The sequence below is a fragment of the Halichoerus grypus genome, chromosome 11, assembly GCF_964656455.1.
Source record: "Halichoerus grypus chromosome 11, mHalGry1.hap1.1, whole genome shotgun sequence".
Taxonomy (NCBI): Eukaryota; Metazoa; Chordata; class Mammalia; order Carnivora; family Phocidae; genus Halichoerus; species Halichoerus grypus.
This window is the reverse complement of record NC_135722.1, coordinates 80803635-80819908: the sequence shown is the minus strand read 5'-3', so window position 1 is coordinate 80819908 and position 16274 is coordinate 80803635. Positions and strand designations below refer to the sequence as shown.

The window sequence follows — 16274 nt, the reverse complement described above, 5'->3', positions numbered from 1 at the left end:
AGGCGGAATTGCCCCACCCTTGCCGTTCCGGGCTAAGAAATCTGCTCAGGTTTGCTCTCGGGAGCTTTTGTTCCCTGCAAGCTTTCTGTACAGCTTTGGAGGAGAGTGAAAATGGTGGCCTCCCAATCTCTGCCCCAGAGGAGCTGAGAACTCGGGGCCCCACTCCTCAGTGTGCCCCAGAGAAAAGCAGTCACTCCTGTCTTCCCGGTCTCCGGCCACACTCCGCACTCACCCAGCCGAGCGTTTCTATCCTGCATCCGACCCCATGCGGAGTCTCCAAACCCAGCAGATCCCTGCGGTGCGCTCCCACGCCACTCCTCCCCGGGGAGGAAGGGGAGTCTCCCCAGATCTGCTGCTTGTTGGGTCCCTGCTGGAGGAGCAGTGGCCCGACTGTGCCACGGATCACAGTTTATGGCAACCCGAAGCTGAGAGCCTGCTCCTCAGCTCCATCTCTGCAGCTGGCTTCCCCGCTCCAATACCTGGGAGCTCTGCTGCACCCACGCACCCCCAGTCTTTCTGTGATGCCAAGGATCCTGAGACCACACTGTCCCGTGAGGGTTCCACCCCCGTTTAGCCCCTGGAGCGACATCCCTCAGCGGAGCAGACTTCTAAAAGTTCCAATTTTGTGTTCCGCTGCTCTATCACTTGCCAGAAGTGGCCCACAGAGGCCCCCTTCCCCTGCCATCTATCCTCCCGAATATCGCCTTGGATTCACTTCTCTGCACATCCTACCTTCCAGAAAGTGGTCGCTTTTCTGTTCAGAGAGTTGTTGCTATTCTTTTCTTTGATCTCCTGTTGAGTTTGTAGGTGTTCAGAATGGTTTGATCCCTATCCAGCTGAATTCCTGAGACCAGACAAAATCCAGGTCTCCTACTCCTCTGCCATCTTGCTCCACCCAGTCGGCAAGGAATGTTTTTTAATCGTTGGGATTTTGAGGATAAATTCATATTCTCGATATTTCCATTGCTATATTTACTAAATAGTCCTGATAAAAATGGTATCTTAATGCTTTTAAAAGTTTCCATACTTTATCTTCATTTTTTAATTCTTATATGCCAAAGTTAAGAAAAATAACCATCTTGGGTTCTACGCTGGGTTTGGAGCCTAAGACTATGGACCCTGGGAAACAAACTGAGGGTTTCAGAGGGGAGGGGGGTGGAGGATGGGGTAATAGGGTGATGGGTATTAAGTAGGGCACGTGTGTGATGAACACTGGGTGTTATACACAACTAATGAATCATTGAACACTACATCAAAAACTAATGATACAGTGACTAACTGAACATAATAAAATAAATATATAAAACTAATCACATAAAAAAAGATAAATAATCATCTAAACCTGATTTAAAGGTAAGACAGGTATAGACGCTAAGTATTTCCATTAAAAAACACTTAAGTTGGGTCATGTGTTGGACAAAAAGAAAAAGTTCAGTGTAAATTGAATTATTCATAGAATTTATATTTAAATTTTGAAATTAATTCTTAATTTATTAAAAGAGTTTTAGCAGAACTGCACAATAGAAATGTTTCCTTTAAATAAGATTAAATCAGACCAGCCTGGATGATACAGAACAGAGGAAATGTTTTTACTTGTCAGATTTATTTAGATCTTCACAAATCTTACACATTTCCTAATGATGACAATGATTCAAAGATGCAATGTTCTTACTGAAGCATTAGAGAGTCATGAGGAATTTTTCAAAGAAAAATATTTTAAGAAGTTAGATCAATGTCAACAAATGGTTAGATTTTTTGTAAAAATTTTATGATTTACTAACCACATATTATTATAAAGTTATTCAAATTCCTAAATGACATTTCAGTTATTGAAATTATGGATATTAAGAAACATATCATATCAATTCCCACAAAACTTGAGAAAATATAGAATATCTAAGGTTAAAATCTATAAATTATGCAACGAAATTCAAACTGAGGGGAGAAACTACTATGCAATATTCATATCAATTTAGCCAAAGAATATTTACATTTAGCTTGGTCAAATTTCTGATTTTGGTTGAAGTGTTTATAGTATTTGATTTACTAAAGGATAATTATCACTAAGAATATCTCTTTTTTTAAAAGATTTTATTTATTTATTTGAGAGAGAGAGTGAGCACAAGTGGGGGGGGAGGGGCAGGGAGAAGGAGAAGCAGACTTCCTGCTGAGCAGGGACCCTGACACAACGCTGGGCTCTGGGCTCAATCCCAGGACTCTGAGATCATGACCTGAGCTGAAGGCAGACACTTAACTGACTGAGCCACACAGGTGTCCCATCACTAAGAATTTCTAAAAAATAAAAAATAATAATAACATTGTTGATAAAAAGTTAAGGTATACAGGTAAGAATACACAGGTAGTGAACCAAAACATGCATACCTGTGAATTACTTAAACAGAGATAGCTTAAGCATCCATTTCAGATGGTTGTTAATAGCACCCAAATACATGTAATAAAACAAACAGCATTATTGCACACAGTTTTAAAGAATAGGTGTGTCACTTCTCTAAAATAATGTCACTTCTCTAAATAAAATAATAGTAATCTGTTTTCAACTCTCTGAATTTCAATGCCTTCACCTATCCAGCAGAGAATATTTTAACCAAAGATTTCATGTTTATATGTGATAGTGCCTATAAAATTACTTTGCACACTATAAAACACTGTACAATTATAATTCTTCTACGTAATGGTAAGTACATGCTAAAAATCATTAATAGTGACAACATATATTCTAATGTAGGTAGATAACATTAATAAATTAATCTTGGTCACCAAGCAAATATATGATTTTTAATAACCAAAAGACACTAAGGCAGTTTATGTGGAATCCTATCTGGAGAATGGGATCCTCTAGTCCTCTGGGGACCTTAAGCCTGCTCACTCTATTGTGTAGCTTGTGAGGTTGCTGTCCATATAGACCCATGCCCTGCAATGGGAGATGGTCATTGAGGAGTTGCTTTTTGGAAAAAGGTCAACAAATTATTGTTTGCACATTCCCAAGAATTTTTAGTTTTCTCCTTTTAAATAGAGAATCCTGTTCATGACTATTATTCAAGAGGTCTTCATTTTTAAAACAAATTTTATGAAAATAAAAACATTTTATAAAATTCACGTATACTTAAAAATTTCTACAAGTAGCTTAGTTAATAGAGTGTTTTCTGAACAACAAATTTATATTTGCAGTGAGGCAACTGGCCTAAGTAGAGGTAAAATAGGAAGAAGGAAGAGGTTATTGTTTAAAAATCATCTGATTTGGCTATCTAAACTGGGCTGAATTCACTGGATTCTTGTCTGGCGATTTATTTCCCTTTTGCTATGAAACTTCAAAATGTATTTCTTCCAAGAACTAAGAAAATACTGAACTTACATTCAGAGGCTATTCACAACATTTTCATATTTTTAAAAACCTTTTTGCATAGAGTAAAATTACGTGTATCATGTGGAGCTTTCTTTAACTTATTGCTATGCTGAGTTATCTCTAAGTAAGTAGGGTTTACATTGAAATGATTCTGGGATTAAGAAATGTCTACTCTTAACTTTGTGTGCATGCATGGATACATAACAGCAAACTCATGTACATAAACAATCTAGAGAAAATGTAACTAAGTACCTTTTACAAAAGACAACAAAAATCATCAGTGCAGGCTAAATATAGAGGAAAGAGACTGCAAGATTGAAGGAAAAAATTTCAGTTCTAACCTGTACTCTGATACTTCTTACTGAGGTGGAGTGAGTTACCTAACCTCTCTGAACTTCATGTTTCCTACCTGAAAGATGAAGGAACATGATATAGATGTATCAAACATTTTGGAAATCTGAACAACAGTGGTTTAATCCAAGTTTTAACAGATTTTAATTTATTCTATAAATTCTTAGTAGTTATTGTCTTTGTTTAACCTCTTTGTTTAATTTACGTATTTCCACTTAATTTCTGAAAAATGCAAGAAACATTTAGTCTCTTTTTATTTCCTACATATCTATTAGTAATCTAATTTATGGTACTACAAAAATTTCACAAAATGACAACCCCAATTTTACTCATTTAATTATAAAATTGGATAGTATTAAATACTAATGAAATACTAATGAATCTTAAAATAGTGATACTTTAATTTCTGATACTTTCAAAATTTCCTGCATAAAACCTTGTCATTTTTTTCTGAACTTTATTTTCAGTAAATTTTAACTATCTTTTAAAAAGCAGTTTTTATTTGATAAGCAAAACCAATTTTTCTTTTGTCTTTCTTTCCATCTCCTCTCTACCCAGTCCTTTTACTAAAACCTTGGTTCTGAAAAACAAATCATCTTTTCCATTATACTTAAGATTGAATTTGACATTACAATTCAAAATGTTAATTTGCATTTTAATTCTTCTTAGCTATATTCAGACAATTCCATTGTTTTAACTGCTCAAAAGAATAAATAAATCGCTTCAAATCATACTTCAAGGATAAACTGTTCAAACAAAAATAAGGAAGCTTATTTTATTAATTAAGTCAAACTTAATTGTAAAATAATTTCAACTGAATATTTTAACAGTACACATGCTAAATGTAAAAATTACCCATTTAAAAGTCATCTTCAAAATATGTATGTTAAATTAATAGTGTCTTCTGTATTAGTTTGGAAGTCATTATGTTTTAATCTGTTCTTTGAATCAGTATATTTTTCATTATGGAATTTTTTAATGAAATGAGAATATGTACCTTTAGAAGATGTATAAATCAATTCATCTTGTAATAAATAGCCATTTATCATTTAAAACATTACTATTAAAATGCAGTGTCAGTGCTGATATATTTTATTTATTTCTGCATATCAAATTGCTTATTATCACCACAATCTAGTATTGAAATTCATAGTTAATACCCAGATATGTATTGCTTATGTTATACACTTATTCCTTTTTTTTCTCTCTCTCATTTTACTGTTTAAGACAATTTAAAATAAAAATAGAGCCAGAGAGTTGTAGGACATTAGAGTGACATAGGCCTCTAAGGATCATTTGGTCCATGGCTTCTTTAACAATGGTTCAAGGACAAGATTTGAGGGAGCTTAAATCCCAACAGTCGTGTATACTTTAGTGTCTGCATGTACATGTGTTTTCTATCACTTTCATTAACTTCTCAGAGGGGTCAGCAATGAAAACCATATTAACAAAGAAATTAATTCCATCATCTCATTTTGCAAATAGATAATCTGAGATTTAAGAGAGTATGTGACTCATCCAAGGTCGTAGAGGATATAAATGTAAGAGTTCGAGCCGGGCACTGATTTGTAGGTCAACCACAGAATGTTACTGATTTGGTAGAGCCCCCAACAGATGTGTGTTTTTAGCTGACAAAGAGGCCGGTAAATTGTGGCTTCCTCTTAATTTGTTCACATGGAATTGAAGTAGTGAATTTAACTTTCCACTGAAGTTAGCACTATGATGTTATTATGCTACAACTATAATGTAATTATAATTTGTTATCCATTTTATGCCTTAAAATATGGATTTATGAAAAATTAAAATGAATTTCTCATATTTCTGAAAATAAACAGAGTTGTTTGGGGGCACAATTAACTTCTGATCATTCTTTTTTCTCAATCAAAATAAATGATGGTTCTATTTTTAACTTTTTAAAGAAACTCATACTGTTTTCCACAGTGGCGGCACCAGTTTACATACCTACCAACAGTGCATGAGGGTTCCTTTCTCTCCACATCCTTGCCAACCCTTGATGTTTCTTGTGTTTTTTTATTTTAGCCATTCTGACAGGTGTGAGATGATATCTCATTGTAGTTTCGGTCTGCATTTGCCTGATGATAAGTGAGATTGAGCAACTTTTAATGTGTCGGTTGGCCATCTGGATGTCTTCTTTGGAGAAATGTCTGTTCCTCTGCCCATTTTTTAATTGTATTATTTGGTTTTTTGGTGTTGAGTTGTATAAGTTCTTTATATATTTTGGACACTAACCCTTTATCAGATATGTCATTTGCAAATAACTCCCCTCCTCCCCTGCCAAATACAAAAACACTAATTCAAAGGGATACATGCACCCCTATCAATAGCCAAATTATGGAAGGAGATCAAGTGTCCATCAATAGATGGATGGATAAAGAAGACATATATAATAGAATATTATTCAGCCATAAAAAAAGAATGAAATCTTGCCATTTGCAACAATAGGGATAGAGCTAGAGAGTATAATGCTAAGCAAAATAAGTCAGAGAAAGACAAATATCATATGATTTCACTTATATGTGGAATTTAAGAAACAAAACAAATGAGCAGATGGGGGAAAAAGAGAGAGAGACAAACCAAGAAACAGACTCTTAACTATCCAGAATAAACTGATGGTTACCAGAAGGGAGGGGAGTGATAGGTGAGATAGATGATGGGGATTAAGGAGGGCACTTGTTGTGATGAGCACTGCGTGTTGTATGGAAGTGTTGAATCACTATATTGCACACTTGTAACACTGTATGTTAACTGTACTGGGATTAAAACAAAACAAAAAACTTAATTAAAAAAATGATAGCAGTAAGCATTTCTGCTCCATTGATAATGATCTTTAACCTACTCACTGGTAAAGGTGTGGAATCTTTTACTTTCTTATTCTTTGGGGTAAAGGGGAGAAAAATAGAAACAAAAGTCAGAACGAAGTTTAATCAATGGTTTATCAGTTTTGGAACTTTACATCTTATCTACAGTCTTAAATCATAGGCTTTAATTCCAGTGTTAAGAGTTCAGAATAGAGACAGACTAGTGTAGACCAAAGGAACTTAGTCTGGAGCAGTCTGTTGTAGTTGGACAGGTTGACTAAAAAAATATCAAGTCAAAGTTACTGCATGAAACTCCTCATAGTTGCAAACTTTCTTCAAAGTCTTTGGAGAACAAAAGCAATGAAAAAGTCAATAAAAACAGAAAAAGTACTTACATATCTATTTGAGAACTTCATATTTTATTTTATTTTATTTTATTTTTTAAAGATTTTATTTATTTATTTGAGAGAGAGAGAATGAGAGAGAGCGAGTACATGAGAGGGGGGAGGGTCAGAGGGAGAAGCAGACTCCCTGCTGAGCAGGGAGCCCGATGCGGGACTCGATCCAGGGACTCCAGGATCATGACCTGAGCTGAAGGCAGTCGCTTAACCAACTGAGCCACCCAGGCGCCCAGAGAACTTCATATTTTAAAAACTACAGTGAAGTTAATTTAGCTAGAAGGAAGGGGCTTAAGACATTTCCCTTAAGTAGGAAAACTACCATCATTTGACCATGTCATTAAAAGATGTTAAATAAGAAAAATAGGAAAGATTATTGAATGAGAAAGGAAAACCTAGAACTTGAAAAAATATTAAACATGTAATATCATATTAAAAATGCCTTAGTAAATAAATCTTGTCCCTGCAGTCATTTGAAAGGGCATTTCATTTAGGAATTATTTAATAGCTAGTTCTTTCTCCAAACTCTGTTGCTGCTATTATGACTTGTTTCTTTTCCAAATAAAAATGTCAACATCCAAGGAACTCAAACATAGCAGCAATGTACATCAACATAGCAGCAACTCACTTCATGAGGGTAGCCTACAGAGAGAGAGAGAACCAGAACACCAGAGTGCTTGAGAGCCCCCAGGGCAGGGCAGGGGGGTAGTCCCACAGCAGACTGTGGTCCCTTGTAAGGTCATACTGGATTCACTGCCAGGAAGAGCAACTGAAAGGAAACGTAACAAATCAGCTTCTCAATTAGGATAACAAAGGTTTCAGCGTCCTATGTACAGTACTTTTACAACTCCTCTATGTTCTAGCTCTGAAGGTCAATAAGCATTCCCATGAATCTCTGCATACTTCTATCAAAAGTACAAAGTGAACTTTGGCAAAGGAGGTGGCTCTGGGTTAGCTGGGCTTTTTAGATTGTTACTGTAAACAAAACCTTTTGCTAGCTAATTCCACACTATTGTTCAAGAATTAAAGAACATATTTATAAATGTCATCCAAAGACTCAGAAGTGATCCCAGAGAGTTTTGAAAGTAGAGATTTATCTTTTACACACTGAAAACTGCTCTTTCCTTTCATTCTTTCTTAAGCCACCTTCCACGTGTCTACCAGGTACTCCTGAACTCAGGGCCAGGCTGCACCGGCCTCCCGTACTCCAGCTGTTTGCGGCATTCCTGTACCCGTCTATGCTCACTCCCCACGAATCCATTCTCAGGGAATTGCCTCATTAGGAAGTTGCTGATCAGTCAATACTCTAAGAAGTAAATAAATAGAATACACCTTCCTGTGACATCTGTTTGTTAGAGGGAAGCATGCCTCATCCATGGGAAATGGTGTGATTTCTGTTATCAGGTACAGGCCTTTTGGGGAGAGGTTTTTGGAAAGTAAGATCTTAGAATTTAGGTTAATAAAAATGTATTTTTGAAAGGGTCATTTATTCTGTATATGATGGTGTCTATGACTAGAAATAGTTTGAGAACATCTGAAGTCTAATGCCTCTCCAATTACAGCTACAAAAGAAGATACAAATATTTTCCAATGAGACTCAAAGTATTGCATATATCAATGCATCTGGATCTGTCAGTGGGCCCTGATAACACTTCTACATAAATCTGTATTTATTCTTTTGGGATCTGTTTGAGTTTTGGCAAGATAAATGAGGCAGTAAATGTATTTGAGAGTCCACAATTCATATTTATTGTTGGAAATGTCCAAACATCTTACAAATAACAGGCTTTAGGGAAGAAAAGGGCTGGGACCATTCTGCTTTGCACTTTGAGTAAAGAACTTAAAACCTCAGGAAGTTTCAAAGGACTCAAAATCAAACCTTGACTTTTACCCTTGAGAGGACTGTGGGTGCAATTAGTTGGGTTTTGGGAGGACTAATATAGTCCAGCATGAATTAGCATTCAGCTGAGAGCACCATTGTTCTACCACCTGCTTTACCCATCCCTGGAGCTTTCGGTGAACTTTGATTTTTTTTTTTTTTTTTCATTTTTCTTAAAGATAAAAAAGGGGTGTCTCAATTAGAAATATGCTTTTTTAAAAGTACCTTAGTCCAGGTAATCCTTGCATTCTGTTACATAAAAGAAAGTTTTAGTACTTGTCAATTGCCTATGTGACCAGGCAAACTGTACAAATGAGACATACTGAATTAGGTCTAATTCTTAAATTTAAGACAGAAAAAGAGGGATAAGAACAACATAATCAATGATAGAAATCTCCTATGAGTGTCAGAATACTTATGTTATCTATACGGTTGGCATTAGTGTGTCCTCCTTTGATTTGCTATTCGTCTTTCAGATTTTTTTCATCTTTTAAGGACTGACTCAAAATGTCCTTTCTCATGATCATTTTCCTAATCTTCTTAGTTAGAAATAATTTCACCTTTTTAGGAAGACCTGTTAAAATATGGCAGCCACAGAAAGTTCACACTAAAGACTAGGGAACACTGGAGAGGCTTTGCTGAAAATTATAGGTCCAAACATTCCTTAGTTCTGCTGCTCCTAAACAACATCAACTCTTTATTAAAATAGCACATGAAATATCTATTAAGCTCTATGGAGAGTTTTTAGTAAATAAGATTCTTAGCTTAGTAAGAATTTTTAAAATTTAAGGAAATTTAAAGTGCAAATATTTGAAGATATTCCTTCCTATTTCATACTATTTCTTCTACTTATCTATTAACATTATATTTCCTATAGGTTTACTGTCTCATAACAAGGTTCAAATACCTTTGAGGTTGAAAGCATCAGAAATAAAAATAAAATAGGTATTAGATTTTTTAATGAAATAGAAATAGTAATTCAACCTATGCCCCTAAATAATGTGTAGGGAATCTTATGCCATTAGAACACCAATTTAATCTAGCATGTCTTTTTTTTTTTCATTTTTTCCAAGCTGCAGCTGAAATATTAAAAATTCCTTATATTTTTATTGATTCTACCATTTGCAAAGCTTCTACAATCACTATCTCATGTGCATTATCTCATCTGGAAAAGCATCTTGGATGGAAAGCAAACATTTTATTTTGACCATATTCAAAAGAAGCACAGAAAATGAAGCTCAAAGAGATATTACACCTCATCAAAGGGTAACTAGATGAGCTGAAGAAGGAAATGTGGTCTTGACCTCTCTCCTGGTCCAGTTCCCCCTCCTCTTTTAGTTCCATGTTTGCTTAGAGGTTATAGCCTCTTCTTTTTAAAGTGGGTCAGTTTGGAAAATAGTAAGTTTTCTCTATTCCGAAGTGTTGGGGAGACACTGGCTGCCAGTCAGGCTGTCTACTACAGAGAATTAACCCCTGTGAAATTGTTTTTTAGAATTTTGTTAAAAAATGCAAAAAGCTTGGGGGCGCCTGGGTGGCTCAGTCGTTAAGCGTCTGCCTTCGGCTCAGGTCATGATCCCAGGGTCCTGGGATGGAGCCCCACATCGGGCTCCCTGCTCGGCGGGAAGCCTGCTTCTCCCTCTCCCACTCCCCCCTGCTTGTGTTCCCTCTCTCGCTGTCTCTCTCTGTCAAATAAATAAATAAAATCTTAAAAAAAAAAAAATGCAAAAAGCTTGAAACAGGTATATGTAGTAGTGTTGTTTTCCTCCCCCACTGAATAAAAATTTTGAAAGCCTGGTATTTGAAACTATGTTTTTTCATCCTTGCTGTCTTACCCAGCAGTCCTAGCAACATGGAAGATTCTCATTTTTAATTTGACTTTGCACCTGAGACTGCACACCTATTTTATTTATATTCTGTAATGCATTTTTTAGCCAAATCAAATGATACTGTCAAGAAGCCCAGTGCTCCATTAGCCTAGTTCCGGCAAATGATCAACAGGAAAATTATCAGTCTTGGTGGAAACTCTATTCCTTAACTAGGGATAGAAGATTCAACAAGAATCTATAACTTCCCATGAGAGGTACTGCTTCTGAAGAAAAATTAAAAGTCTTTTAAGATTGTTGTACTTTCTTGTTATTGCAGTTCCTTTTTTCCACATCTGTAAAATTTAGGTAATACCTATTTTCCACAGTTGATATAAAGAACTAATAATAATAATAGCTACTATTATATTAAGTACTATTTAATGTAATACTAATAATATATGAGGTATCTAATTAGTATACCCATTTTACATGTCAGGATATTGAGGTTTAGAAAATCAGATTTAAATCCAGAAGTGCAACTTCAGAGTTCAACCACTATGCTATCTGAACTCTAATATAGAGTAAAACCATCAATACAAGGTGGCTTTTGGAAGAGGAAAAAAACCCAAGTGGGAGAATTCTATGAAAATGTAAAGATACAGATAGATATGTAATATCTATATATTAGATATTAGATAGATATTACATAATATATAATATATAAATGTATGATGTATACATAATATGTAATGTTATGTATAATATATTATAATATATAAATGTATAATCTAAAATATACATATATAAATATGTATGTATAAATATATTATATAATATATAAATGTATAATATAAATTATAATAGATATATAGATAGATAATACATAGTAATATATAGATAACATATAGTAATATGTAGATAATATAGATAATATACAGATATGATAGATATGTAGATGCATAAAATATATGGATAAAAATGTGATATATAATTTATAGAGATATATAATATGAAGTACTTATCCAGACAACAGAAAGTTTCTTTTTTTAATTTTTATTTTTTATTAAGCCCTTCACCTATCATTTATGAGGAAAGAAACAAGCAGCTTACTCACAGAGTTTCCTCTGTTGAATTGGAAGGGGTCCAGAAATCTACATATCTGAATGAAATTCCCAAAAGAGATCAAACAGCATAAGGTTTAGAGCAGAGTCAGAACCCAACAGATCTGATCTCTCCTTTTTTTTGCAATTGCTACTCCCCACCACATAATTCCTCCAATCTAGTCTGTAATAAATAACTCCACGCTATGAGGAATTTGAATTTTCCAATAGTTGATTCTAATAGATTTAACCTATGTTTCAGAAGTGTTTGTCAAATCCTACCTCAGCATAAGTATGTGGCTTCTCTCACTAGGATGAAGCAGCAGCAGAGAACACTCCTCCCCCGAGATGATGCTCCAAAAACTAAAACAAAAAATAGAGATCAGGACGAAAATGTTCAGACAATAAGATTTCAATGAAGTGTTTCATATTCACAAAGACCTGACTATACTGACTACAATTGGTCCTATACCTGAGGATTTCAAACTAAAAGATGCTGGACAGTGGGTAAAAAAAAAAAAGAGTTTTTTTTCTGATGTCCCAGTGAGCCTATTTTAGATTACTTCTTTTAAATATTCATGTTCTTGGCCACTTCCTGGTCACATTCAATCATCCTTACTTTACACACAGAGCCGATATATCCTCTGCCTACTCATTGTTCCAGGTGAAATAAGGCAACTTCCTTTCAACACCTTATATTTGGCTGAGCTCTCCTGTGTTTTTGTTTGTTTGTTTGTTTGTTTTTAATGGAGCCTGTTTACTTGTAAGGTAAATTAAGAAGTTGTGTTGGAGACAAGAACCTCAGATATTTGTAAGAGTTTCCTCAGCCAACAGGTTTTCTTAAACTAGAAGAAAAGAAAAATTGAAGCCCTCCCCTAAAATCCACTGAAACTCAAAGATCAGAAAGCAGTACCCACTAACTACATCCATGGTTATGTTGTTTGGTCCAACAATCTTTTAACATTCTGAAATATTTGCCATTATTTTGAAAACAAAGTTTTACACCCACATTCCTGGCATCTCTTTAAAAATCAGAAAATCTAAGCCTACATTTTTTACATAACAACAATCAGTTTGAGCTTCAAAAGTTTATGCCCTTCAGGGCCAGTACTCTGTAAATCACCACAGCGTTACTACTTCACACCTTTATGTTACCTGCGTGAACTAGTAGGTATTCAAGCTTGAGACCCCTGCTAACCCGTATAGTTTGGCCACACCCCTTTCCGATGCTTCTATCTTTCATCTCTTCAATTTTACTGGGGAGTCCTGTGGGACAACTACGCTATTTTATAAAAGCTTCATAACACACTGTAAGATGACTATTATCTCTATTTTTCTGAGGCTTACAGATAAGAGTTGCACAAAATTATACAACTAGGTCTATGGCTTAACAACTAGGTCTATTCCAGCCAGGTTTTCTGGCTCCAAGCCCACCCCTATTTCCATTAAACTACAATTCCTGTGGGCCAGTGAATCTATAAGAACAAAATGTCCACAAGTATAAGCACACATACTGAAATACAATTTACACTTATAATTAGCAAGTCAAAATGTTATGGAAAGCTAATGAGATATATATGTCTTCCTTGATAATGAGGGAATTGAGGTTCTGCACAATTGCAGAGAGCAACATTGGACTGGAGCCTAGGATGTAGGGTTTCAGACCCATCCATAACACTCATTCATGTTGTCACTCGAAAAAGTCTCCTGTTCATTTGGAGCCTTCACGTGTGCTCAACATTCTGTAACGGTCTCTGGCCATAAATGGTGACATCCCATGTTCAGAGGCCTTCTACAGAGCCCCTCATCTCTGTCACTCTACTACCCCTAAATGTTCTCTTCCTTCTACTTTCTCCTTGGCCGTTCTGTCTACAAACCTATCTTGTCCACCTGAAGTAGTGCAATGCTCTAAAAAGTGAGAGGAGAAGGGTACAAAGAAAGCATTTATTGTATAAAATGCACTGTTTCTAGTTGAACTGTGTTGCTGTGAGCTATTTGTTGCAATGAATAACTTTTTAAGCAGATGCATTGTATTCTCATGGAATTATAAACAAAATTTATTATGAACAAAACATTCATTGTTACGGTTAAAGTTTACAACTCTATAATATGTAATTGGATTGGTGATTTCAGCCACTGAACATATAAATGGAAAGAAACATGACTCAGTAAAGGTTTAAATGTATACATTTATACACCATACATATATATGTTAAGTCATATCTCACAAACAAGAGTTTCTGGTTCCTTGAAAGACACACATGAAATTAGCAGTACTCAGCCACCATGTATGTTAAGTGTGTCCTTTCTACATGATTGATATTCTTTAGTTCTGCAAATGGTTTGGTTTAATAAAATGATGAGGAGGCAAGGTATTTCATTTGACTGACTATGAAAGAAACTTTACTACAACATTTAACCAAATAATGGGTATTTCTCATAAAACAACAATTTGGAGTTAATCCAGCTTCCATGATAATATAAATGTCCCAAGCTCCTTCTTGCTTTTATTTTTATGGCACAAAATGATTGCTCCAGTTCCATCCATTTTCCGGGCAGGAAGAATAAGAGGAAAATCACAAGGAATAGGGGGTAGCAGTAGCACTTATTACAAAAACAAAACTTTCCCAAAAACTTTGCATTTATCACTTTTACTTATCTCAGTGGCAGAAACTGTATCAGATAGACTCCATATTGCAAAGGAGTCTGAGACTTTTTCAACTATAGAGTTTTTCAAATCCAAGTTTTTATTAAGGAAGGAGGGAGATCAGATTTTGGATAGGCAACTTATGCAGAGCTCCTGCCCTAGGCAAATAGAATATGATTTTATAGAGCTCATAGTCTAGTGGACCACAAATAGTTAATGGACAGAGGTAACCAGGCACTATCTGTTTCAGTGATATTATAATGCAGGATACTAGGCAGGGGATAAGATCCAGAGTCTATTTCCTGAATTTAGCACACCCTAAAACCATACACATACTCAGCTGGAGGACACAGCTCTTCTTTACCTTTGAGGATCATACTTACTTGTGTAAGTAGCCAATCATACCTACTTTCAAATTAGTCCCTTGGCAGCTTTTGGCCTCATGGAAAGCTACTAGGGCAGCTCTTGGGCTCATAGCCTTTATATTCCTTCTCCTGAGGAACACTGTTTCCAAGATCTGCAGGTCTGCAGAAACCAAGTTAATTAGTTAACATAAAAATTCAGCTACATGTAACAGAAAACAGAGATTTTAAACAAAATGGAAATTTCTCTTTCATGTAATAAGCAGATGGTCTATAAAGGATAGTAGTTCTGCTCCATGAAATCATGCAGGGACCATGACTTCTATCTTGTTGCTCCATCAAATCTAGAGAGTCTACTTATCTGTGTGGTATAAAATCACCCACCTTCCAAGAAGCAGTATGAAGGAACTGGGGAAAGTAAGAGCTTGTCTCCTATCTTTAAGAACCAACAATGAAGTTGTATGCATTTATTTTCTTATTGCATTGATTGAAACTTAGTAACATAGCCACACATAACACCAAAGAAGGCTAGGAAATGTAATCTTTATTTTCCAACTGTTATTTCCCTAGCTAAAAGTTGCAGTTTCTATTACTGTGAGAGAAAGAAAAACATTAAGAACAATGGGAAACAACCAACAGTCTTTACCATACTCAGCTATAAAGCAGAAGAACTCAGGTATTTCCAATGCTATGGTCCCATAATTATTATTTCAATTGTCTATTGCTACATAACAAAACATGCCAAAATCTAGTGGCTTAAAGCAATTTATTATTTACCATAATTTTATGTGTCAGAGTTTGGGGAGGCTCATTCTCCTATCCCACAGAAGTTGTCTGGGATTATACAGAGCTGGCCTCTGGGCTGGGTTAGAAGGTTGAAGATGGTGTCACTCACATGTTTAGTACTTTGGTGCTCCTTTCTGTGGCCTCCTTCTTTCCCTCACATGGCATCAAGTAATTGATTAGACTAATCCAAACTACTTTACAGCATAGTGGCTGTCTTCCCCAAGCTGCCAAAACTGTTAAAGTTAGACCAAGAGCTGCCATAGCACTTCTACCACATTCTATTAGTTAAGGCAAGTCATAAATCCAGTCTAGATTCAGGGGGAGGATTAATAGCTTCAGTTTTTGATGCATGGAGAGGCATGTACATACAGGGAAGGAAGGAATTGATAGTGAAGACTGCCACTTCTTGAAGAATACCTACCACACTCACCAATCATAATTCAGAATTTTGATTCTTCCTGCCTTGTCCATCCGCACCCACAGAAAGTAGAGAACAGTTGGTCTTTAAGTAATTCCCTGCTGTTTTCATTAATCAAGTTTTTTTTAATTCAATTAGCCAACACATAGTACATCATTAGTTTCAGATGTACTGTTCAATGATTCATCAGTTGTGTATAACACCCAGGGCTCATCACATCACATGCCCTCCTTAATGCCCATCACCCAGTTATACCATCCCCCTCAACCTCCCCTTCCACAACCCTCAGTTTGTTTTCCAGAGTCAAGAGTCTCTAAAGAACTCATTAATCAAATCTTATAAATA

The 16274-nt window shown here is 35.6% G+C and overlaps 1 long non-coding RNA gene across 1 annotated transcript; it reads right to left on the bottom strand.

Moving 5' to 3' along the window:
* Nucleotides 1-2138: 2138 nt before the first annotated feature.
* Nucleotides 2139-16238, bottom strand: LOC144379538 (uncharacterized). The gene is made up of 3 exons (XR_013442697.1): nt 14773-16238; nt 11999-12079; nt 2139-2292 (listed from the first exon to the last, which is right to left on the bottom strand). It is a non-coding gene; the product is annotated as an uncharacterized LOC144379538 (long non-coding RNA).
* Nucleotides 16239-16274: the final 36 nt, after the last annotated feature.